Source organism: Bos indicus x Bos taurus, chromosome 5 (genome assembly GCF_003369695.1).
Source record: "Bos indicus x Bos taurus breed Angus x Brahman F1 hybrid chromosome 5, Bos_hybrid_MaternalHap_v2.0, whole genome shotgun sequence".
Taxonomy (NCBI): domain Eukaryota; kingdom Metazoa; phylum Chordata; class Mammalia; order Artiodactyla; family Bovidae; genus Bos; species Bos indicus x Bos taurus.
This window is the reverse complement of record NC_040080.1, coordinates 66,460,474-66,487,974: the sequence shown is the minus strand read 5'-3', so window position 1 is coordinate 66,487,974 and position 27,501 is coordinate 66,460,474. Positions and strand designations below refer to the sequence as shown.

Genomic DNA, 27,501 nt, shown 5'->3' with positions numbered 1-27,501 from the left:
AGTCAAGAAATACCTGGAGTAACAGGCAAATTTGGCCTTGGAGCACAGAATGAAGCAGGACAAAGGCTAATAGAGTTTTGACAAGAGAACGCACTGCTCATAGCAAACACCCTCTTCCAACAACACAAGAGAACACTCTACACATGGACATCACCAGATGGTCAACACCAAAATCAGATTGATTATATTCTTTGCAGCCAAAGATGGAGAAGCTCTATATAGTCAGCAAAAAAAATACTGGGAGCAGACAGTGGCTCAGATCATGAACTCCTTATTGCCAAATTCAGACATAAATTGAAGAATCTAGGGAAAACCACTAGATTAGTCAGGTATGACTTACATGAAATTCCTTATGATTATACAGTGGAAGTGACAAATAGATTCAAAGGATTAGATCTGATAGACAGAGTGCCAGAAGAACTATGGACAGAGGTTCGTGACATTGTACAGGAGACGGATCAAGACGATCCCCAAGAAAAAGAAATGCAAAAAGGCAAAATGGTTGTCTGAGGAGGCCTTACAAATAATTGTGAAAAGAAGAGAAGCAAAAGGCCAAGGAGAAAAGGAAATATATATACCCATTTGAATGCAGAGTTCCAAAGAATAGCAAGGAGAGATTAGAAAGCTCTTCTCAGTGATCAATGCAAAGAAATGGAAGAAAACAACAGGATGAGAAAGACTAGAAATCTCTTCCAGAAAATTAGAGATATCAAAAGAACATTTCATGCAAAGATGGGCTCAGTACAGGACAGAAATTTTATGGACCTAACAGAAGCAAAAGATATTAAGAAGTGGGAAAAATACACAGAAGAACCAAACAAAAAAGATCTTTACGATGCACAGAATCATGATGATATGATCACTCACCTAGAGCCAGACATCCTGGAGTGTGAAGTCGACTGGGCCTTAGGAAGCATCACTACAAACAAACCTCGTGGAGGTGATGGAATTCCTGTTGAGCTATTTCAAATCCTAAAAGATGGTGCTGTGAAAGTGCTGCACTCAATATACCAGCAAATTTGGAAAACTCAGCAGTGGCCACAAGACAGGAAAATGTCAGTTTTCATTCCAATCCCAAAGAAAGGCAACGCCAAAGAATGCTTAAAGTACTGCACAATTGCAGTCATCTCACACGCTAGCAAAGTAATGCTCAAAATTCTCCAAGCCCTTCTTCAACAATTCCTGAACCATGAACTTCCAGATGTTAAAGCTGGATTTAGAAAAGACGGAAGAACCAGAGATCAGATTGCCAACACCCACTGGATCATAGAACAAGCAAGAGAGTTCCGGTAAAACATGTACTTCTACTTTATTGACTATGCCAAAGCCTTTGACTGTGTGAGTCACCAAAAACTGTGGGAAATTCTTAAAGAGGGGAATACCAGACCACCTGATCTGCCTGTTGAGAAATCTGTATACAGATCAGGAAGCAACAGTTAGAACTGGACACAGAACAACAGATTGGTTCCAAATCAGGAAAGGAGTATGTCAAGGCAGTATACTGTTACCCTGCTTATTTAACTTATATGCAGACTACATCATGAGAAACACCAAGCTGGAATCAAGATTGCCAGGAGAAATATCAATAACCTCAGATATGCAGATGATACCACCCTTACAGCAGACAGCAAAGAGGAACTAAAGAGCCTCTTGATGAAAGTGAAAGAAGAGAGTGTAAAAGTTGGCCTACAATTCAACGAACAGAAAACTAAGATCATGACATCTGATCCTATCACTTCATGGCAAATAGATGGGGAAACAATGGAAACAGTGACAGAGTTTATTTTCTTGGGCTGCGAAATTACTGCAGATGGTGACTGCAGCCATGAAATTAAAAGACACTTGTTACTTGGGAAAAAAGCTATGATCAACTTAGACAGCATATTACAAAGCAGAGACATTACTTTGTTGAAAAACATCCATCTAGTCAAAGCTATGGTTTTTCCAGTAGTCATGTATGGATGTGAGAGTTGGACTTAAAGAAAGCTTGCTTGGGGCTGGTGCACTGGGATGACTCAGAGGGATGGTATGGGGAGGGAGGTGGGAGGACTGTTCAGGATGGGGAACACATGTACATCCGTGGTGGATTCATGTCACTGTATGGCAAAACCAATACAATATTGTAAAGTAATTAGCTTCCCATTAAAATAAATAAATTTATATTAAAAATAATAAAAATAAAGAGAAAAAAAAAAACAAAGCTGAGCACCGAAGAATTGATGCTTTTGAACTGTGGTGTTGGAGAAGACTCTTGAAAGTCCCTTGGACTGCAAGGAGATTCAACCAATCCATCCTAAAGGAACTCAGTCCTGAATGTTCTTTAGAAGGACTACTGTTGAAGCTGAAACTCCAATACTGTGGCCACCTGATGCGAAAAACTGACTCATTTGAAAAGACCCTGATGCTGAGAAAGATTGAAGGTGGGAGGAGAAGGGGATGACAGAGGATGAGATGGTTGGATGGCATCACTGATTCAACGGCCACGAGTTAGAGTAAACTCCGGGAATTGGTGATGGACAGGGAAGCCTGGTGTGCTGCAGTCCCTGGGGTAGCAAAGAGTTGGACACAACTGAGCAACTGAACTGAACTGAACTGATACAAAATTTGCCCCCATTAATATATTCATGATAATGAGAGCAGACAAGGAGGAGAGTTATATAAAGGTACAAAATTTTAATCTATTTTATAACAACTATAAGTGGAGTATATTTAAAAATTTTTGAATCATTATTTTGTACACTTAAACTTATGTTTAAATCAACTATACCACAATAAAAAAAAGGAAAATATAGTTTTCAAATTATGTTAAATAAAAAATTATGAAATCAAGGGTATTTAGTTGCATCAAAATATCCCTAGCAGTGTACGAGGGTCTGTCTGTCTCCACAATCTCACCATCATTTGTTATTGACTTTGATTACAGCTGTCCTAATAAGTATGAAGTGGTATCTCAGTGTGATTTTTTTTAATTAATTTTTATCAGTGTACAGTTGTTTTATGACATTGCATTAGTTTCTACTATACTGCAAAATGAATCAGCCATACATATACATATACATATATCTCCTCCCTCTGGACTTCCTTTCCATTCAGGTCATGGTGCAGCTGCTCTGAAGAAGAGGTGACAGTTCCTCAAATGTTAAACATCGAATTATCATATGATCCAGCAATTCCACTCCAAGGCATACACTCAAGAGACATGAAAACATGTCCACACAGAAATTGTACTCAAATATTTATAGCAGCATGATTCATAAAAGGCAAAGAGTGGAAATGATCCAAATATCCATCAATTGATGAATGGATAAGCAAATTGCAGTCTACCATACAGCGGAATATATTATTCATCCCTAGAAAGGAATGTAGTACTATAACATGCTACAACATGAATGAACCTTGAAAACATAATACTAAACAAAATAATCTAGTCACAGAAGACCACGTGTTATATTATTATATTTATATGAAATATCCAGATAGGAAAATATAAGAGATAAAGTAGATGAGCAGTTGATTACAGCTCAGGGGTAGGGGAATCAGGACATGAGAGCTGTCGGGTTGGGAACCATTTTGGAGAATGAAAATGTCCTAAAATTGATTATGGTGATGGCTGCGTAACTGTGAATGTACTAAAAGCCATCAGATTGTGTACTTTTAAATGGGTGTATTGGATGCAATGTGAATTATGTCTCAGTAAAGTTGTTTAAAAACAGTCCCAGCACTCTAACAAACAAACAAAAAAAATACTTCTACCCCAAAGGCATTCCTCCAGAGGTTTTGGACACTCTTCTATCTATAAATGATAAAAAAAAAAAGTATGAGTCTAGAGAATATAGTATTTAAGGAATAAAAGTAATAATAATAGCAATAGTTAATATATATATATATAGCCCCCGCATTTGCATGTGTGCTCAGTCATGTCCAACCCTTTGTGACCACATGGACTGTAGCCCACCAGGTTCTTCCATCCATGGGATTTCCCAGGCAAGAATAGTGGATTGGGTTGCCATTTCCTTCTCCAATATAGCCCCGGCTGCTGCTGCTGCTGCTGCTGCTGCTGCTGCTGCTGCTGCTAAGTCGCTTCAGTCGTGTCTGACTCTGTGTGACCCCATAGATGGCAGCCCACCAGGCTCCCCTGTCCGTGGGATTCTCCAGGCAAGAATACTGGAGTGGGTTGCCATTTCCTTCTCCAATGCATGAAAGTGAAAAGTGAAAGTGAAAAGTGAAAGTGAAGTCACTCAGTCGTGTCTGACTCCTAGCGACCCCATGGACTGCAGCCCACCAGGCTCCTCCATCCATGGTATTTTCCAGGCAAGAGTACTGGAGTGGGGTGCCATTGCCTTCTCTGAATATAGCCCCTGCTATATGCCAAATACCATTTTAAGTACTTAAAATGTAAATTAACAGTTAGTTCTCACAACAGCCCTATGAAGAAGATGCTTTTACTGTCTTTGTTTCACAGATGAAAAATTGCATGCTCTGGAAGTTTATAATTACAGGCATTCCCTGTTGATACTGCAGTTCAGTTCCAACCACCACGATAAAGCAAGTATCAAAATAAAGCAAGTTACATAACCAGTGCACACAAAAGTTAAGCTTACACCATACTATAGTCTATTAAGTGTGCAATAGCAGCACTATGTCTAAAAAATGTACACACCTTAATTTAAAAATACTTTATTGCTAAAAAATGCTAAATCATCATCTGAGCCTTTAGTGAGTTGTAATGTTTTCTCTGGTGGAGGGTTTGAAATATTGCGAGAATTACGAATACGTGACACAGAATCACAGTGAGCAAATGCTGTTGGAAAAAGGGTGCTCCATGCAGGGTTTCCCCCAAAGCTTCAATTTGTAAAATACACGATATTTGGGAATATTGGGAATAAAGTAAAGCTCAAATAAAATGAAGTATGCCTGAAGGAAGAATCAGAGGCAGGATCTGAACTCATATACTCAGGATCCATAGCCTGTGCTCCTAACTAAAGAGGAACAGGCACGGACAAGTCAGTTCCCCTAGGAAATCATGTAGCCAAAAGGAATCATATGACATATTAAACCTACCTCAACACCATGACTGACCTCATGTCACCATGGCATAAACCACTCTGCTCACAAGCTTCATTGCCTAATCTCACAGTGTCAGGCTGTGTTAGTTTTCTACAGCTGCTGTGATAAGCCATCAGAAACTTAGTGGCTTATAATAACCCAAATTTATTATCATAGTTCTGGTGGTTAGAAATCTCCCTGGGCTAAAATCAAGGTGTCAGTGGGAGGCCAAAGGAAGAATCTGTTTCCTTGCCTTTTCTAGTTCCTAAAAGTCGCCCGAATTCTTGACTTGTGGCCACATTCCTACATCCTCAAACCACCAACATTGGGCTGAATCTTTTTTGTGCTGCTATTTCATTTATCAGATGCCTGGTGAGTACAATGGACACCTGTAGATTATTAGGGATAATCATAAGGTCATCTAAAGGGCAGCCTTACTTCTCCCCTGCCTTGTAACAAAACATTCCTAGGGTGAAGGGATTATGATGTGGGGAGCCATCATTTTGCCCTTATTCTGCCTACCACCAGGACATACAAAGATGTGTTCATAAAATTTAGATTGAAAGCAGAATATAATCATAGAGTTGTTCTAGGAACTGTTTCTAATAAACAGGTGAAACAATTTTGTAAATTCATCACAGTTCAGTTCAGTTCAGTCACTCAGTCATCTCTGACTATTTGTGACGCCATGGACTGCAGCATGCCAGGTTTTGCTGTCCATCACCAACTCTGAGAGCTTACTTAAACTTATGGCCATCGAGTCAGTGATGCCATGTCAAACATCTCATCCTCTGTTGTCACCTTCTCCTCCTGCCCTCAATCTTTCCCAGCATCAGGGTCTTTTCCAATGAGTCAGTTCTTCGCATCAGGTGGCCAAAGTATTGGAGGTTCAGTTTCAGCATCAGTCCTTCCAATGAACATTCAGGACTGATTTCCTTTAAGATGGACTGGTTGGATCTCTTTGCAGTTCAAGGGACTCTCAAGAGTCTTCTCCAACACTACAGTTCAAAAGCATCAATTCTTCGGCACTCAGCTTTCTTCACAGTCCAACTCTCACATCCATACATGACTACTGGAAAAACCATAGATGGATGTTTGTCAGTAAAGTAATGTCTCTGCTTTTTAATACACTGTCTAGGTTGATCATAGCTTTTCTCCCAAGGAGCAAGTGTCTTTTAATTTCCTGGCTGCAGTCACCATCTGCAGTAATTTGGGAGCCCAAGAAAATAAAGTCTGTCACTATTTCCATTGTTTCCCCATCTATTTGCCCTGAAGTGATGGGACCGGATGCCATGATCTTAGTTTTCTGAATGTTGAGTTTTAAGCCAACTTTTTTACTCTCTTCTTTCACTTTCATCAAGAGGCTCTTTAGCTCCTCTTCACTTTCTGCCATAAGGGTGGTGTCATCTGCATATCTGAGGTTACTGATATTTCTCCCAGCAATCTTGATTCCAGCTTGTGCTTCATGCAGTCTGGCATTCCCCATGATATACTCTGCATATAAGTTAAATAAGCAGGGTGACAACATACAGCCTTGATATACTCCTTTCCCCATGTGACTCCTTTCCCCATGTGGAACCAGTCTGTTGTTCCATGTCCAGTTCTAACTGTTGCTTCTTGACCTGCATACAGATTTCTCAAGCGGCAGGTCAGGTGGTCTGGTATTCCCCTCTCTTTAAGAATTTTCCACAGTTTTTGGTGATTCACACACTCAAAGGCTTTGGCATAGTCAACAAAGCAGAAGTACATGTTTTCCTGGAACTCTCTTGCTTTTTCAATGATCCAACGAATGTTGGCAATTTGATCTCTGGTTCCTCTGTCTTTTCTAAATCCAGCTTGAACATCTAAAAGTTCTCAGTTCACATACTGTTGAGGCCTTGTTTGGAGAATTTTGAGCATTACTTTGCTTGCATATGAGATGAGTGCAATTGTGCAGTAGTTTGAACATTCTTTGGCATTGCCTTTCTTTGGGACTGGAATGAAAACTGACATTTTCCAGTCTTGTGGCCACTGCTGAGTTTTCCAAATTTGCTGGTATATTGAGTGCAGCACTTTCACAGCATCATCTTTTAGGACTTGAAATAGCTCAACAGGAATTCCACCACCTCCACTAATTTTATTTGTAGTGATGCTTCTTAAGGCCCACTTGACTTCACATTCCAGGATGTCTGGGTTTAAATAGCGTCTAAGAGTCCCCAGTGGAGGCGGGGGTCAACAGTGCCCTGCTGCGGGGTCAGGGGCACTGAATGCAATGGTGCGGGCATAAGTCCTTTTGAAGGAGGTCACCGTTACTGCCACTACCTCTACCATAGTTTGGACTCAGGGCGAACAACAGGGAGGGAATACAGCCCCACCCATCAACAGAAAATTGAATTCAAGATTTACTGAGCATGGCCCTGCCCATCAGAGCAAGACCCAGATTCCTCCCCCAGTCAGTCTCTCCCATCAGGAAGCTTCCACAAGACTCTTACAGAATGAAAACCACAATCACAGATTATTAAATAAGCTGATCACCATGGAGCACAGCCTTGTCTAAATCACTGAAACTATGAGCCATACCATGTAGGGCCAGCCAAGACTAAGGGGTCATGGTGGAGTATTCTGACAAAATGTGGTCCACTGGAGAAGGGAATGGCAAACCACTTCAGTATTCTTGCCTTGAGAGCCTCATGCTGCTGCTGCTGCTAAGTCACTTCAGTCATGTCTGACTCTGTGTGACCCCATGGACAGCAGCCTACCAGGTTCCTCTGTCCACAGGATTCTCCAGGCAAAAATACTGGAGTGGGCTGCCATTACCTTCTCCATGAGAACCTCATACACAGTATGAAAAGGTAAAAAGATAGGACACTGAAAGATGAACTCACCAAGTCGATAGGTGCCCAATATGCTACTGGAGAAGAGTGGAGAAATAAGTCTGGAAAGAATGAAGAGATGAAGCCAAAGCAAAGAGAATGCCCAGTTGTGGATGTGACTGGTGATGGAAGTAAAGCCCGATGCTGTAAAGAACAATATTGCAGAGGAACCTGAAATGTTAGGTCCATGAATCAAGGCAAATTGGAAGTGGTCAAACAGGAGATGGCAAGAGTAAACACAGATATTTTAAGAATCAGTGAACTAAAATGGACTGGAATGGGAAAATTTAGTTCAGATGATCATTATATCTACTATTGTGGGAAAGAAACCCTTAGAAGAAATGGAGTAGCCATCATAGTCAAAAAAAGAGTTAGAAATGCTGAACCTGGATTAAATCTCAAAAATGACAGAATGACCTCTATTTGTTTTCAAGGCAAACCATTCAATATCACAATTATCCAAGTCTATGCCCCAACCACTAACGCTAAAGAAGCTGAAGTTGAATGTTTCTGTGAAGACCTACAATACGTTCTAGAACTAACACCAAAAAAAGATGTTCTTTTCATCACAGGGGACTGGAATGCAAAAGTAGGAAGTCAAGAGACAGCTGGAGTAACAGGCAAGTTTGGCCTTAGAGTATAAAATGAGGCAGGGCAAAGGCTAACAGAGATTTTCCAAGAGAACACACTGGTCATAGCAAACACCCTCTTCCAACACCACAAGAGATGATTCTACACATGGACATCACCAGATGGTCAATACTGAAATTCATCACAATACTCTTACAATTAGAGTAGGCAGCAAACCAAACGCAAACAGGAAATTTCACCAGTTAAATATAGTTTCTGAAAAGCATATGGACTGGTTAGAAGAATATCTGACTTCAAATTCTTTCTCTTTCTAGTTATGCAGTTTTGAGCAAGACACTGACAGTGTTGAGCATTAGTTTTCTCATCTGCACAGTGAGGAAATTAATCACTGACCTGCTTTACACCAGGATTGCACTAAGGGTCAAATTAAATTAAATCTTTGCAAGTAGTAAAGCCTTATACAAATAAAATATGAATGAGAAATCCTGACATAATCATTTTTGTTCAAGATACAGTTATTTTTTAAAGGGTGCAAATGACAAAGACAATAAGAAAAATAAAAAACTTAAAGCCTCTACATTTATATTAAAATGAACATTTATATTAGCAATAGTAACAAAACATAATTCTATTGTTATTATTATTGAAATTTATCATTTCCTACTTTTATAATATCCTTTTAGTGAAGGAAGGGTTTATATTTAGCTCTATTTTATGTACAGAGAAACTGAAGCTTAATCTCTTCACTAAAATCACACAGAATATAGAGTCACAGAAAGACTAAATATTTAAAGTGTCAACTTTAAAATCTGTTCTATTTTTGAAAAGGATGTAAATACCAGCCAAGCCAATATTCCCATTCACACTGAGTATGCATCCTAAGTAGCTTTAGTCATGTACAACTCTTTGTGACCCCATACACTGTAGCCTGCTAGGCTCCTCTGTCCTTGGGATTCTCCAGGCAAGAATACTGGAGTGGGTTGCCGTGCGCTCCACCAGGGGATCTTCCCAACCCATGGATTGAACCCACATCTCTTATATCTCCTGCATTGGCAGGCGGGTTCTTTAAGATCCACCACTTCCACAGGCAGCATGATTTAGAATGACTCATAAAAAATGTTACTATACATTGAGAGTACTCACAAGGGAGCTCTATCAACACAGAGTCCAAAAGTCTTTTAGTTCCCAAGATTCCCGTGTCTAAGGTTGCCCAGGTGACCATCACATCTTCAGATTAACTGCTAAAAAAAAAAATCAGAGAATGGCATCAGTTCAGTTCAGTTCAGTCGCTCAGTCATGTCCGACTCTCTGAGACCCCATGAATCGCAGCACACCAGGCCTCCCTATCCATCACAAACTCCCGGAGTTCACTCAGACTCATGTCCTTCGAGTCAGTGATGCCATCCAGCCATCTCATCCTCTGTCGTCCCCTTCTCCTCCTGCCCCCAATCCCTCCCAGCATCAGAGTCTTTTCCAATGAGTCAACTCTTCGCATGAGGTGGCCAAAGTATTGGAGTTTCAGCTTCAGCATCATTCCCTCCAAAGAAATCCCAGGGCTGATCTCCTTCAGAATGGACTGGTTGGATCTCCTTGCAGTCCAAGGGACTCTCGAGAGTCTTCTCCAACACCACAGTTCAAAAGCATCAATTCTTCAGTGCTCAGCCTTCTTCACAGTCCAACTCTCACATCCATACATGACCACAGGAAAAACCATAGCCTTGACTAGACAGACCTTTGTTGGCAAAGTAATGTGTCTGCTTTTGAATATAATCACTTAAATATTGAGATGCATGATAAAAAGAAAAATGAAAAAAATATCCAACTCTATCTCTGAAAGACTGGATAGCATGTAGCTTTCCGTTGTCCAGGGTGAAATTACTGTTTGCCTTTTCTAAATCTCCAAGGCTTTATTTCAAGCCCATTTTTAGACAGGGACACGTTTTCTCGTTAAATTACTTCACATCACCACTAACTTGTTATAACTACCATGCCTGCCTTTATATGTGCCTGCCTTTACATTTTCCTGCAAAAACATCAAAGAGATTCACCTCAGTCAAGTATATTTCGGACTTCAAAACTAAAAATAGCTTGTCTTTAACTTTTTGAGACTTTTCTTTCCACTTTTGGTAGGATAATGAAAAAGTGTGTGTGTATGTGTATGTTTATAAAGCAATAACTTGAAATTTTTACATAAATACATTAAGAATCTATTTACATTAAATTTATTCATTTAAAAACTGAAGAAGAATTTCAATAAGATTTCTGAGCTCTAACAATAAATCAGAAAATTTTGTAAAAGACCATCAAAATTTTACCATCAATTCATGTATGTTCTTTTATTATATAGTCCTTAAGACAAGTTTTTGACTTCTCCATCCAATCCCATTAATTATAAAAAATAAAAGAGGATGTAGTAATTTTTAACTACTCCATGATTACTAAATTAAGTCAGTTAATATTTGTAAAATGCTAGCACTCATCTCACACACTAGTAAAATGATGTTTAAAATTCTCCAAGCCAGGCTTCAGCAATACATGAACCGTGAACTTCCAGATGTTCAAGCTGGTTTTAGAAAAGGCAGAGGAACCAGAGATCAAATCGCCAACATCTGCTGGATCATCAAAAAACTAAGAGAGTTCCAGAAAAATATCGATTTCTGCTTTAATTACTATGCCAAAGCCTTTGACTGTGTGGATCACAATAAACTGTCGAAAAATCTGAAAGATATGGGAATACCAGACTACCTGACCTGTCTTTTGAGAAACCTGTATGCAGGTCAGGAAGTAACAGTTAGAACTGGACATGGAAGAGACTGGTTCCAAATAGGAAATGGAGTACGTTAAGGCTGTATATTGTCACCCTGCTTATTTAACTTCTATGCAGAGTACATCATGAGAAACGCTGGGCTGGAGGAAGCACAAGCTGGAATCAAGATTGCCAGGAGAAATATCAATAACCTCAGATATGCAGATGACACCACCCTTAAGGCAGAAAGTGAAGAGGAACTAAAGAGCCTCTGGATGAAAGTGAAAGAGGAGATTGAAAAAGTTGGCTTAAAGCTTCAGAAAACGAAGATCATGGCATCTGGTCCCATCACTTCATGGCAAATAGATGGGCAAACAGTGGAAACAGTGGCTGACTTTATTTTTCTGGGCTCCAAAATCACAGAGATGGTGATTGCAGCCAGGAAATTAAAACGCTTACTCCTTGGAAGGAAAGTTATGACCAACCTAGACAGCATATTAAAAAGCAGAGATATTACTTTGTCAACAAAGGTCCACCTAGTCAAGGCTATGGTTTTTCCAGTGGTCATGTATGGATGTGAGAGTTGGACTATAAAGAAAGCTGAGTGCCAAAGAATTGATGCTTTTGAACTGTGGTGTTGGAAAAGACTCTTGAGAGTCCCTTGGACTGCAAGGAGATCCAATCAGTCCATCCTAAAGGAGATTAGTCCTGGGTGTTCATTGGAAGGTCTGATGCTGAAGCTGAAACTCCAATACTTTGGTCACCTGATTTGAAGAGTTGCTGGGAAAGATTGAGGGCAAGAGGAGAAGGGAACGACAGAGGATAAGATGGTTGGATGGAATCACCGACTCATTGGACATGGGTTTGGGTGGACTCCGGGCAGTGAGGCCTGGCGTGCTGTGGTTCATGGGTCACAAAGAGTCGGACATGACTGAGCGACTGAACTGAACTGAACTGAGCATAGTATTTGCTACTAAATAAGAAAAGAAAAATGTACTATGAACAATTATTATTATTATTAATAGTTGTCAGTTAAGATAGTGAAAAATATTAGTTTATATAGATGAATAAATATTAGTTCCTTGTTTATTCCTGACTTGAAAAATATGAGATTTATTCACATACATGTCTTATTTGTCATATTATTAACAAACATAATTAAGGAACTTTCAGATATTATCCAGAAAAATCAGATTGTTTAATAGAGCATGGTGTAATGCAAAGATTATTGAATATTTCACAAAAGTAAAGACTAAGAGGAGAGAACATAGGTAATACCATGTCATTGAGATAGCACTTGCAATGTCACCTGGCTTGACCAGAGAACTTCAACATTGTAGTCTAAAATGGAAAGAATTTCAGGCTGGCAGTCAATCTGCTTACTGTGGAAGTTCCAGGACTATAATAAGCAGATTAGGCACATGTAACTGTCTCATTTAGTAACTATCCCATGAAAATTTGTCAATTCTACACATGAAGAACTTCCTTATAGTGACAATTAAGTTCATTTGAATTTAGAATCAATATTAAAATATATTTTACAAAATTGCTTACCGGTGGTGTTATACCACAACAAGCAAAATTTATATAATAAAGTTAACACGTTTAGGAACATAACATCTTATTACAATTAACTTAATTTTTTGCTTCCATGAATACCACTGAAAATCCATCATTTTGGATTTAATTTCATGTGAAGACATGATGGTAAATTGGTATAATTTGATATAATTCATTTTTGTCCACAAATTATATTATTTATCCCCTGCCCCATTAAGGTTACTAATATTTGAGAATAATGAAATAAGGAAGATTTTTTTCTTTCCTTTGTATCTTAACTATAAAATTATGTTAATGGTTTGAGTTTAGAAATTCCCTGATTTTACTCTAGAATATCAGAATAAGCTTAATTTATAGGATTTTGTTGTAAAAAATGGGGCAACAAAAGTTTTCTCATTTGCTTTAATGTATACTTTTACTATTTTTTTTTAAACAGAAACAAGCCACAGGCCTTAAAAGGTAAGTGCTTGTGAGCTGATACATCTTTAAAAAAAAAAGACTAATTTGACGGTCATATGATCATATCCATTAAATAAACAATTTTTTTAAGTAAGTAGTTAAAGTGAAATGAAACACTTTCTATTTGTTTTGGCATGCTTTTTGACCTTCTGAGTAACCTTCACCTTGTGTAAAAGTTAGTATATGTGACCTTCTGAAACATGCATGTCTAAACCACAGAGAAGTTTGACAAAGGTTTTTACTTACTAACAAAAAACTATATTATAGGCCCCTTACTGTAAAAGCCATGTGCCCCAACTAAGACCCAGTGCAGCCAGTTCAGTTCAGTTCAGTTGCTCAGTAACTGAGCAACTTAGTCGGGGCATGTGAGATCTAGTTCCCCAACCAGGGATTGAACCCGGGTACCCCTACATTGGGAGCACAGTTCTCTGACTTTTTATACTGAAAATCAACACAAATAAGAAATGGTGGTCCAGTGGCTAAGACTCCATTCCCAATTCAGGAGTGCCCAGGTTCAATCCCTGATCAGGGAACTAGATCTCATGTGCCCCAACAAAGACCCAGTGCAGCCAAATAAATATTAAAAAATAAATAAATAATAGGAATTTCTAAGTCCCTGGAAAGTTGTGTTAATGTCTAATCTCTTTTCCAATTATCAGGTAGAAAAATATAATTTTTAATTTTGTAATTTCAGAGGCCATTATTTAGGTGATTAAGTGGCCATACTTTTTAGAAAAAAACAGCAGCTATTTCAGGATTTTAATATTTCATGGTGTCATGAAGTTCTATGTCCAGAGTATGGTCATCTAATAATTAATTAAATTTGAATCTTTTTTTGCAACTAAAATGCATTACTCAGGGTTCATGATCTTTTCTAACTCATGAGCAAATCTTAATTAAGACAAATAAAATATATTTTTATAAAAGTTCTTTTTAAAGAGGCTAAGAAGTTGTGATGTAGAGGAAGAAAATATATTATTCATATTTACACATGGTTGGTTATTCCCCCTTGAGTGATAAAAGTTAAAAAATTACATTAACTAAAATAGGTAATTTTACTGATATATTTGACAGAATGGTCAAGAGAATCTATTTTAGAAAACAGCAGATAAACCTACTTTCCCAGGAGAGTGTTTTCTCCTTTAACTTAACAGCATCATGCAATTATATTTGTAAATATTCAGTGTTCATTAGGGCTTAAGAAAATGTTCCTTGAATGAATTATTCATAAATACCTCAATCATAATTCCATACTTTATGCTAGTAGTTAGCATTAGTAATAAAGCAAAAAATAACTGAGAACCCACCTATTATTTTCTTTTAAATCTCTTTCTCCTTTCCTTTCCTCACAAGCGCAGAAAGCATGTTTGTTTTGGAAGCAAATAGCAAATACTACAGAAGGAGAACTTAAAGTGAGAGATAATGATTGAGGCAAAAATGTAAAATCACATCAGCTGATAAGTGACTGACTGACCCAAGGTTGAAGAATGTGAGGGCATTAGGACAAAGCTAAAGAATAACAGTCCTTCTGCTGTTAAGTGACAGGCATGAGACTCCACGTCATACTCCTAGATACTCAAAAACAAATCTTCTATTTTAAGTTTACACAACCACCAAAGGTGATCTCTGAAAGTCACAGAAGGCAGATTCTCCAAAGCCTTGTAACATACAACCACAGAAACACTATTTACAGCTACTGTCTGTAGTCATTTTCATGGCCAACTTCAAGAAATTCTATTGTGCTCCTTAACAAGGAGTATAACCTAAAATTGATAAACAAGCACAACAAAATTACATAAGTAGAATTCAAGGAAATGACTTAAACCATCTTAGAATAAACAAAAAGTAAGAAAATAGAAAAACCAAAATTTATGATTATAGAACTTCAGTAGAAATATTGAAGGCACAATTCTTGTTCACATATCTTTGTTATGGAGATGTAAATCACCTGCCCTCCTAATTGAGAAGTCAAAGATGAGAGAAAAATCAGTATTAAAAACAAATACAATTTCTTCAAGTACTGTACTGAAAACTAACCATGACTAAGGTTGAAGCCAAAACACATTGAAAAACCATATCTTAATCAGCTTGTCTTATTGGTGTCACCGTACTTAGTTTACCACATTTTTAAAATGCAAGTTGAGGTAGCTATGAGGTGGACTGGCATGGGGAAATGTGAAGAAAGCAAAACATACAGCAGTTCCTATTAGCCTCTGTCTTCCCTAGAGCCAAATTTACATTTATATTTTTTTCTCTGAAACGAAGTGTACACTAGAGCCTTTAGCAACATTATTTTTACATATGATTAGGATGGACAAATATGTATGGTGCCTTAAACAATGTGCTTCAAAGACCTCCAACTAGATGGAGTATAACTGACCACAAGGGCACAAGCCGCTGAGATATGAACACCCATTATTGGATTTGCACAGAATCCGCACTTCCCACAGGCTTCTCCCAGCCTGCACCTGAGCACACCTGACATGAAAGCAGATGGTCCTTGGGATATACGCCTCTAATGGCTAGTTTTGGCTGGGGGCAGGGAGTGGTGGGCTTCCACATACCATTGCCTTGTATATGTTGGGTGTTCAATAGTTATTTGGGGGAAATTAAACCATCGTTGTTATTGAGATGTCAAAGCCCAGATTGCTGCATAAACATAAAAACAAATTAAACTCAGTGTGAAACTTAGTTTTAATATGATTTTTTGGCTTCCTAATGCAATTCCAGCAAATGTGTTAGAAAACTACAGAGAGATAGTTTTGTTCCAGGTAAATATAACCTCTGATAGAGGTGTCTAAAAGTTAAATGGGCTGCTACAATCCTCTTGATTACTCTAGCATTCCCATTTTATAGAACAGGGAACACTAGGCTTGAAGAAGCCAAGTTTTTAGGATTACACAATGTTAGGGGCAGGAGCCAAGATTCCAACCTCAATTTTGCTCACGCTTTCCAAACTACCATACAGTTAGAAGATATATCTTTCATTAAAAGACCTTGCATGCTTGCATCAAAGAGTGGATGGACAATGTAATGTGTAAAACCACTTCCAATGCTAAATTATAATGAATTTTTTGAGGAAATCCACTTGATGGTGTCGTATCTCTTTTATTTTCTATACGCCACCTTTCCTTTTCATACAGTGTAGAACAAGTGAATCTACAGATCCCATTTAAAGTTCTTGATTTCTATTACAGTTATTGCAGTGCTTAGGTAAGACGATGTTGTTTTTAAATACAGCAATGGAAATTAACATCATTAAGAAAGAATCTGCCCTAATAATCAAATGATGCTACACAAACCTAAATAGTAAATATTAGACAATAGTATATTTTTAAGTAAAATATTATTAAGCAGGTGACAGAATCAGAAGCATAAATTCAGTTATTTTTAATCCAAAACTTGTACTGAATTGACTGACTGACAAGGTATGTCTGTTATTCAATACCTACAGAATTTTGAACAGTGCCACACTCACTTACTCAATATTAATGTGGTTGAAGTCACATCACTGCACTCTTTGGAATCAAAATAGTGAAATACCTTTAAACTAAAGCTCTATTTACAAATTTGAAGCCATCAAATTCTACAATGCCTCTGTCTCTCATACTCTCAAGCCCTTAATAAACTGTTTCCTCTAATCTCTAATCCTCTTTCTCAGTCTCTTGCTCACACAACTACAGTGCTATGTATTTTTTCCTTTTGGTTCATACTCTCCACTCTACTACACTCCTCTTAATGTCTTTCCTAATATTTTTCATTGAATCCTCTAGAGCTCCCTTTTTTTTTTTTCAAATAAATTACCTAATTCCTAACCTAGACATTGGACTCTCTCTATGATCTTTTCCCCTTGAAGATCTAACTTAGATTGAGCCCTCTTGAATACCTGCTAATTCCTTATCTTTAGGTATAGAACAGAGGTTCAGCACAAACCTAGTTCTACTCTACATCTTACCATTACTTTTCAGTTCACACAAGGAAATGTTTCTTCACTTACGTTCATTTCACCAAGCTATACCATCCAGAAAACTAGGACCTAATATCCTTCAGACTGTTTCTTCAAAATTCATTTCTCTTCACTCCAAAGTCACACCATAATCAATATTCATAATCAATAACCATGCACTATAATCAGTAACCTAGCCAGAGAAACTGTGACCTCCACATCTACTCTCCTTTCAGTAACTCACTTACAACTTGAAGCTAATGGGCACTCTTAATGCTTCTACTACTTTAGTCTTAAACATTGACATTCCAATTCCCCATCATTTTCCTGTCCTTCAGACAACACTAAAAACATTATTTCTGTCAATTCTGTCCTGGGATTTCCTTGAAAGTTTCCCCTGTTTTGAGGCTTACATCTTCTCCCAAACCACTGACCCTTTCCTTCTTTTTTTAGTATTTATTTTTATTTATTTGGCTGTGCAGGGTCTTAGTCATGGCACGCAGAATCTTTGATCTTTACTTGCAGAACGTGCAGTCTTAGTCGTGGCACGTGAAATCTAGTTCCCCAACCAGGAATCAAACCCCACCTCCCTGCATTAGAAGCTCAGAGTCTTACCTACTGGACCACCAGAGAAGTCCCAAATTAGCCCTTTTCTAACCTTCTTTTCTTTTGTACTCTGTTGCAATGTTAATCTTCATTCAAATTCCATTTCTGCTACTCATTGGTAAAATATCTTGGGAACATTACTTAACAGGATTCTGTTTGTCTTTTAAAAATGAGCATAAAACTTAATACTTCATAGGAAAGGAGGGGACGAATGTGGCAATGTCTATAATGTACTAAGCAGAATTTCTAGCACATCAAGTACTCAACAAATATTAATATCACCTTTAATCATCAATGTTCTCAAGTCACTCACATCTTTGTCTTCTGGCAACAAGGAGCCTGGAACTTCCAAACTCAAAATGGGCACTGCAATTACAGTACTAAGTAAAGTTCAAAAACACATGAATTAACCTCACAAGTTGATGCCACTTGTTAACAGGACTTGTTAACAGGACTCTCAATGGCTTTCCCGTAAGCTTTTATCATATCTCTTGACACGTTCCTCTCCTTTCCAACGTGGTTCTAAACATCTTCCTTTCTCCTCAAGTTTCCCAATCACCCTGTCATCTGTCAATCTGTGGTTGATCGGGTTTCTTATTTGCAAAGAAAATGAAAACCATCAGACCAAGCATGAAATGCCATAAATGTGCACACTTCTGTAGCCCCTGTGAGTCTTTCATTCATTCCCTCCTGCCCTGGTAGTAGAGGTAAGCCACTTCCTGGTAACCAAATAGGCCCTCACCTAATATATGATATGTTCTGCCTGTCCGTGAATGGTTTTGCCATCTGATTTGACCCCTTCGTTTTCCTCTCCTATCATTTCTTCCTTGCACTATATATTCTAACCACACTGAATTCCGTTTTCAGCTCATCCCATGCTATTTAGTATCTTCCTGTCTTTACTGCCTTAGCAGTTGCCAGTGTCTATCAAGGAATCCTTTTCTCACTTTTCTATTAGCAAAGTTCCTATTTATTCTTCAAGACCCAACTGAATAATTCCTCTTTTGTGAGAGGAGGGAAGCAAGACGAGAGAGGACACTGACAAGTAGTGACAGGAGAAGGAACTCCCAGGAAAGGTGGTAACAGGGAAGCCTCACAGTATCTCACAATAGAGTTGATAGACAATAATCAGTTTTAATTATGATATCAGATTTCTTGTTTTCTTCTATCTTTAACACATATTTCCACTTATTTCATGAAAAACATTTCAACGGCTCTCTGACAGCTAACAAATAGAGTCCTCAGCCTTTCAACTTTACAGATAATTACAAAAATATCTTCAACTGTCAGGAAATCACCAGATTTCCAACAGTTTATGAATAGACTTTGAAAGGAAAGGGAAGAAGGAAAAATCAAACTAACACACATTTGTTGGTGAGAAACTTAAAAAAAAAAAAACAGAAATCATTGACTTTGATTTTTCTGCAATTTTCCCAAATTCCTTAAATACCAGGTTCTTATAACATTATAATAAGGTAACGTCTGAAACTGACCACGCAGAAGCGTGGCCCAGATGAGCTACCCCTTGCCCAATGTCAGGGGCGGTGACCGAGAGTGCCAGGCTGCATCGGCACAGGAGCGGCCGAGAGGAGCTACCCCATGTCTGAGGTCAGGGGCGATGGCCGAGACGAGCTACCCCACGTCCGAGGTCAGGGGAGGTGGGACAAACTACCCCACACCCAAGGTCAGGGGAGGCGGGATGAACTACCTCATGCTCGAGGTCAGGGGCTGCGGCCGAGACGAACTACCCGACGCCCGAGGTCATGGGCGGCGGCCTAGAGGAGCTACCACACAACCGAGGTCAGGGGAGGCAGGACGAACTACCCCACGTCCGAGGTCAGGGAAGGCGGGATGAACTACCTCATGCCCAAGATCAGGGGCGACGGCCTAGAGGAGCTACCCCACGTTCGAGGTCAGGGGAGGCCAGACGAACTACCTCATGCCCGAGGTCGGGGCGGCAGCCTAGAGGAGCTACCACACAACTGAGGTCAGGGCGGCGGCTTAGAGGAGCTACCCCACGTCCGAGGTCAGGGGAGGGAGGATGAACTACCCCACGTCCGAGGTCAGGGGAGGCGGGACGAACTACCTCATGCCCGAGGTCAGGGGCACTGGCCGAGAGGAGCTACCACACCCCCGAGGTCAGGGGCGGCAGCCTAGAGGAGCTACCCCATGTCCGAGGTCAGGGGAGGCGGGACGAACTACCTCATGCCGGAGGTCAGGGGTGGCGGCTGAGGCGAACTACCGCATGCCCGAGGTCAGGGGCACTGGCCAAGAGGAGCTACCTCACGCTCACTCTCTGAGCTCATGCCGGAGGTCAGGGGAGGCGGGATGACCTACCGCACGCCCGAGGTAAGGGGAGGTGGCCGAGACTGGGCAACCCCTCATCCAAGGAGCAGCGGCTGCCCAGGCCCAGGAGGGCCGAGAGGAGCTACTCCACCTTCAAGGTCAGGAGGGGAGCCGTGAAGAGATACCCCTTGTCCAGGGTCAGGGGAGGCAGGACGAACTACCCCATGCCCGAGGTCAGGGGCAGCGTCCTAGATGAAATACCTCACGCCAGAGGTCAGGGGCAGCGGCAGAGAGGAACAACCCCACATCAAAGGAGCTGCGGCTGCCCGGGCGCAGGAGGGCCGAGAGAAGCTACTCCACCTTCAAGGTCAGGAGGGGCAGCCGTGAGGAGATACCCCTCATTCAAGGTAAGGAGCAGTGGCTGCACTTTGCTGGAGCAACCGTGAAGAGATACCCCACGTCCAAGTTAAAAGAAACCCAAGTAAGACGGTAAGTATTGCGAGAAGACATCAGAGGGCAGACACAGTGAAACTATAATCACAGAAAACTAGCCAATCTGATCACATAGACAACCACTATACAAATGAGGAGCTGCTTACATGGACCACAGGCTTGTCTAACTCAATGAAACTAAGCCTGGCCATGTGGGGCCACCCAAGACGGGAGGGTCATGGTGGAGAGGTCTGACAGAATGTGGTCCACTGGAGAAGGGAATGGCATACCACTACAGTAGCCTTGCCTTGAGAACCCCATGAACAGTATGAAAAGGCAAAATGATAAGATACTGAAAGGGGAACTCCCAGGGTCGGTAGGTGCCTAATATGCTACTGGATCATTGGAGAAATAACTCCAGAAAGAATGAAGGAAGAAGCCAAAACAAAAACAATACCCAGTTGTGGATGTGACTGGTGATAGAAGCAGGTCCGATGCTATAAAGAGTAATATTGCATAGGAACCTGGAATTTCAGGTCCATGAATCAAGACCAATTGGAAGTGGTCAAACAGGAGATGGCAAGAGTGAACGTCGACATTCTAGGAATCAGCAAACTAAAATGGACTTGAATGGGTGAATTTAACTCAGGTGACCATTATATTTACTACTGTGGGCAGTAGTAATCCTTTAGAAGAAATGGCTTAGCCATCATGGTCAACAAAAGAGTCTGAAATACAGTACTTGGATGCAATCTCAAAAATGACAGAATGATCTCTATTCGTTTCCAAGGCAAACCATTCAATATCACAGTAATCCAAGTCTATGCCCCACCAGTAATGCTGAAGAAGCTGAAGCTGAATGGTTCTATGAAGACCTACAAGACCTTTTAGAACTAACACCCAAAAAAGATGTCCTTTTCATTATAGGGGACTGGAATGCAAAAGTAGGAAGTCAAGAAACACCTGGAGTAACAGGCAAATTTGGCCTTGGAGTACAGAATGAAGCAGGGCAAAGGCTAATAGAGTTTTGCCAAGAGAACGCACTGCTCATAGCAAACACCCTCTTCCAACAACACAAGAGAAGACTCTACACATGGACATCACCAGATGGTCAACACTGAAATCAGATTGATTACATTCTTTGCAGCCAAAGATGGAGAGGCTTTATACAGTCAGCAAAAACAAGACTGGGAGCTGGCTGTGGCTCAGATCATGAACTCCTTATTGCGAAATTCAAACTTAAATTGAAGAAAGTGGGGAAAACCACTAAACCATTCAGGTATGACCTAAATCAAATCCCTTATGATTATACAGTGGAAGTGAGAAATAGATTTTAGGGCCTAGATCTGATAGAGTGCCTGATGAACTATGGTCGGAGGTTCATGACATTGTACAGGAGACAGGGATCAACACCATCCCCATGGAAAAGAAATGCAAAAAAGCAAAATTGCTGTCTAGGGAGGCCTTACAAATAGCTGTGAAAAGAAGAGAAGTGAAAAGCAAGGGAGAAAAGGAAACATATAAGCATCTAAATACAGAGTTTCAAAGAATAGCAAGGAGAGAAAAGAAAGCCTTCCTCAGCAATCAATGCAAAGAAGTAGAGGAAAACAACAGGATGGGAAAGACAAGCGATCTCTTCAAGAAAATTAGAGACACCAAGGGAACATTTCATGCAAAGATGGACTCAATATAGCACAGAAATGGTATGACCTAATAGAAGCAGAAGATATTAAGAAGAGGTGGCAGGAATACACAGAAGAATTGTACAAAAAAGATCTTCATGACCAAGATAATCACGATGGTGTGATCACTCACCTTGAGCCAAACATCCTGGAATGTGAAGTCAAGTGGGCCTTAGAAAGCATCACTACGAACAAAGCTAGTGGAGGTGATGGAATCCCAGTGGAGCTATTTCAAATCCTGAAAGATGATGCTGTGAAAGTGCTGCACTCAATATGCCAGCAAATTTGGAAAACTCAGCAGTGGCCATAGGACTGGAAAAGGTCAATTTTGATTCCAATCCCAAAGAAAGTGAAAGTGAAGTCCCTCAGTCGTGTCCGACTCTTTGCGACCCTGTGGACTGTAGCCTACCAGGCTCCTCTGTCCATGGGATTTTCCAGACAAGAGTACTGGAGTGGATTGTCATTTCTTTCTCCAGGGGATCTTCTTGACCCAGGGATCAAACCCCAGTCTCCCGCATTGTAGACAGACACTTTACCGTCTGAGCCACCAGGGCTTCAAATGAAGAAGAAAGGCAGTGAAAGGCAGTGCCAAAGAATGCTCAAACCTCTGCACAATTGCACTCATCTCACATGCTAGTAAAATAATGCCCAGAATTCTCCAAGCCAGGCTTCAGCAGTACGTGAACCGTGAACTTCCAGATGTTCAAGCTGGTTTTAGAAAAGTCAGAGGAACCAGAGATCAAATTGCCAACATCCACTGGATCATGGAAAAAGCAAGGGAGTTCCAGAAAAACTTTATTTATCTGCTTTATTGACTATGCCAAAACCTTTGACTGGGTGGATAACAATAAATTGTGGAAAATTCTGAAAGAGATGGGTATACCAGACCACCTGACCTTCCTCCTGAGAAACTTATATGCAGGTCAGGAAGCAACAGTTAGAACTGGACATGGAACAGCAGACTGGTTCCAAATAGGAAAAGGAGTATGTCAAGGCTGTATATTGTCACCCTGCTTATTTCACTTCTATGCAGAGAACATCATGAGAAACCCTGGGCTGGAAGAAGCACAAGCTGGAATCAAGATAGCCTGGAGAAATATCAATAACCTCATATATGGAGATGACACCACCCTTACGGCAGAAAGTGAAGAGGAACTAAAAAGCCTCTTGATAAAAGTGAAAGAGGAGAGTGAAAAAGTTGGCTTAAAGCTCAACATTCAGAAAACGAAGATCATGGCATCTGGTACCATCACTTCATTGTACATAGATGGGGAAACAGTGGAAACAGTGTCAGACTTTATTTTTTGGGGCTCCAAAATCAGGCAGATGGTGACTGCAGCCATGATATTAAAAGTCACTTACTCGTTGGAAGGAAAGTTATGACCAACCTAGGTAGCATATTCAAAAGCAGAGACATTACTTTGCCAACAAAGTTCCGTCTAGTCAAGGCTATGGTTTTTCCTGTGGTCATGTATGGATGTGAGAGTTGGACTGTGTAGAAAGCTGAGCGCTGAAGAATTGATGCTTTTGAACTGTGGTGTTGGAGAAGACTCTTGAGAGTCCCTTGGACTGCAAGGAGATCCAACCAGTCCATCCTAAAGGAGATCCGTCCTGGGTGTTCATTGGAAGGACTGATGCTAAAGCTGAAACTCCAATACTTTGGCCACCTCACACGAAGAGTTGACTCATTGGAAAAGACCCTGATGCTGGGAGGCATTGGGGGCAGGAGAAGAAGGGGATGGCAGAGGATGAGATGGCTGGATGGCATCACCGACTCGATGTACATGAGTTTGAGTGAACTCCAGGAGTTGGTGATGGACAGGGAGGCCTGGCATGCTGTAATTCATGGGGTCACAAAGAGTCAGACACGACTGAGCGGCTGAACTGAACTGAGCCTTTGAATTGCAATAAAGCCAGGACCTAAGTTGTTACTAACATCTGGTTAAGTTTCACTTTTTTTTTTCTTTTTTTTTGCTTTGATTTGCTTGCCTTTTAAAAATATTTTTGGTTGTTTATTTTGGACATTCAGCTTTATTAGTTGCTAAAAGATATAAATTTCCCTAGTTTACTGCTATTTAGATTTTATGCCAAATGTTAGTAATATATGAAGCCAAATATTCAAACTTAACAAATAGCTTCTCAGTATTTCTATTTCAAAATCTCCCATATGCTTGGAGTTGCAGCAGGATAGATACTGCTTTCTAAAGGGCAGTGCAATAGTCAACTTCTTGGATATTTATTATTTTTTGTGAACAGATGTAGGTCATTGCAGACATAGCTCCAAAGTCATCTTCTAAAGTTGAAATACACATGTGAAATTTGGTACAGTTTCAAAACCTGTTAGGTATTCCATCGCAGTTTTCTTCAATTCACCAAAATTCCTTTTGTGCTGTGGAAAGGCTGCTGGAACATCAGTGTTTTCAGACTGTTCGGCTTGATTACACTGCTGTGGTACCACTTATCTAGAGCTATTTTAAGCATCTTCTTGGGTTACAGTAAGCTATATTGTAAATCTAATTACATTTGCCCACAGGAAAGTAGGTTCATGTGAATCCTGCTCTGTAATCTACTTAACAAAAGGCACTGTATTTTTCTTCATAGCATTTATCAAAATTGTTATTACATAGTTATTTATATTTCTAAATGCCTTTCTCTTCCACTATAAATTTCAAAAGGGCATTGAGCATGTTGTATACACAGTACTTTTTGCTCAGTGCCTAGAGGGTCAATGAATGTTTGATGAATCAATGAATGAATGAGTGATCACATAAGAGATAACTGAATTATATACATTTATGCTTGACATTTTAAACTCATGCTGAAAATGTATACATACTTCAGGCACTCATTGGGATATATTACAGTATAGTGCAACAAAGCACAAATTTTCAACTCAAATGGAATGGATTTGGGACTTCCCTGGTAGTCTAGTGGTTAAGATCCCCACACTCACACTGCATGAGGCCCAGGTTCAGTCCCTGGTAAGGGAACTAGACCTTGTGTGCTGTAATGAAGACCCCACAACTAAGACCTGGCACAGTCAAAAAAAAAAAGAATGGAAGAATAAAACAAATGAAAAAAATTTTAATGGAATGAATTTAATGTCAGATCTGGCATTTCATAAATTGTGTGATCAAAGACAAGTGAAATGAGCTCTCTAACCTTCTGTTTACTCATCTGTAAAATGTGAACAATTGCAGTGGATTAAATATTAAAGATAATGCCTTCAAAAATATGAAGCACACTCATGGCATGGAGCAAAGTCTTAATGTGGTGGGTATTATCACTTATTAATATTTAATATAGCTTTTTAAGTGAATTATATAAATCTAAATTATCTAAGGGCTTTTAAAAATTGACAACAGAAATCTAGTTTGAGCATATGCTAGCAGTAATAACTCATCGATAATTTACAATAATAAAATGAATTTTCCAACACTTTCGTGTCTATTTTTCCAATTTTAAACAAGTTATTGTCAATTAAATTTCATCATTCTTTACTCTGTACACTCCTTACAAATTCTTCACAATCACTCAAGAATCCTTCTCTATTGGTCTTCATAACAACAATTTGAATTCATCAGTTCAAGTCTCTCACCTAGATTGAATACTCTTCCCTAAGCAACTCTCATTTCATTATTGTCCCTGTATTGTCCCTGTATTTCATAACTTCAACCATTATCACAGTGGAAAAAGTATTCTGTATTCTCTCTTTTGGACTATACTCTCTTCAAGGCTCTAATCTCTGCACAAAGAATTGGACCCAATTTAATCTTTAATTTTTAGTCATCCCTTTATGAGCATATACTGAGCATGATCTATTCTCGTCTATGATAGATCTATGATTTATTCTATGTTGAAGAACTAACATATAAGATGATAGTATTAGGAGATAGGGTCTTTGGGAGGTGATTAGGGATGGGATTCGTATGTGCCTGCATGCTCCAGTTGTGTCCGACTCTTTGTGACCCATGGACTATGGCCCAACAGGCTCCTCTGTCCATCGAATTTTCCAGGCAAAAATACTGGAGTGGGTTGCCATTTTCTACTCCAGGGGATCTTCCCGACCCAGGGTTCAAACCTGCATCCCTTCCATCTCCTGCGTTGGCAGGCATATTCTTTACCAACTGTGCCACCTGGGAAGCCCCAGGAATGGGATTAAGGTCCTTATAAAAGGGACTCCAGAAAACTAACTCACCCCCTCAATATGTGAGGATACAAGGAATCAGCAGTCTGAAAGAGGGCCCTCATCTGACCATGTTGCACCCTGATCTCAGACTTCCAGCCTCCAGAACTGTAAAAGACAAAATTCTGTTGTTTACAAGCTTCACAGTCTATAATATCTTGTTATAGCCACCCAAAAGATCTTCAGCAATCTACATGGTAGACACTAATCTACATGGTAGATACTATGCTGGGTTAGACTGTTATAAAACAGAGCACAATAGAGTCTCTAGTATCAAAGAGCTCACAGACTAAATAGGGGATGCAAAACTAGAAACAAATAATTATGAAAATTGTGATAAGGGAAATACTATGCTCCTGGCTTTATGAAAACACAGAAATAACAAGATGTGTGGCTTTATGGTAACTAAACAGTTTCAGGTAAGTAAGCACATGGACAGAATCCTAGAGAAAGCAATGTTTCTTAAAGGATAAAAAGGAATCAGCGAACTAAAAAAAGGCAAAAGGAAGGGCATTCCATGTCCAAGAGGTGGTATGAAGCACAGAAACAAATGACAGTGTAGTCATACAGGAAACACTAAGACAGCAAATTTATTTTGTAACTCTTGTAAGATCAATTCATAAAGTATGATTGCAGCACTAAAGTCCATAGGAAAGGCTGTATATTAGACTGTGTTTAAGTTAACTTACGGTTACAATTTAAAAGATCTGTAAATTCAAACTTCTTTCCTTTACACCATTTAAAGTAATAATAGGGAACATCTGTTTGGTTAGATTCTATTCAGTACTTCAGGTCACCTGGAGAGACTACTGATACTCCAAAATGGTGAACTATTAGCATTGGTGCAGATCTTCCCACCAAACAAAACTCCAAACTGCCTTTATTAGTGCCATCTAGGAAAAGGCCAGAAAGGCTCTCTATAAAGAGAAGCTGACACACATTGGAAGGCACAATCGATAGTGGTTTATTAAGCCTTAAGTTGTAGAAAAGCACTGGAATTGGCTCCCTCTTCTCACAAATGGACAAAGTAAGGACCAGCAATAACCGATAATGTTCAATGACTCCCCACATCAAAAGCACCCATGCTAAAATGACTCACTGGGATAAAA

At 39.7% G+C, this 27,501-nt stretch overlaps 1 protein-coding gene across 5 annotated transcripts in view; it reads right to left on the bottom strand.

Moving 5' to 3' along the window:
* Window positions 1-27,501, bottom strand: part of SLC16A7 (solute carrier family 16 member 7) — a 195,865-nt gene that overhangs the window by 121,162 nt on the left and 47,202 nt on the right. For 3 of the 5 annotated variants that reach the window (XM_027542402.1, XM_027542403.1, XM_027542404.1), the window contains exon 2: window positions 9,633-9,730. The exons of the other annotated variants lie outside the window; for them this stretch is intronic. The gene's annotated coding sequence lies outside the window, so the exon portion shown is untranslated. The remainder of the gene's footprint in view (window positions 1-9,632; window positions 9,731-27,501) is intronic. 5 annotated transcript variants of the gene reach the window in all.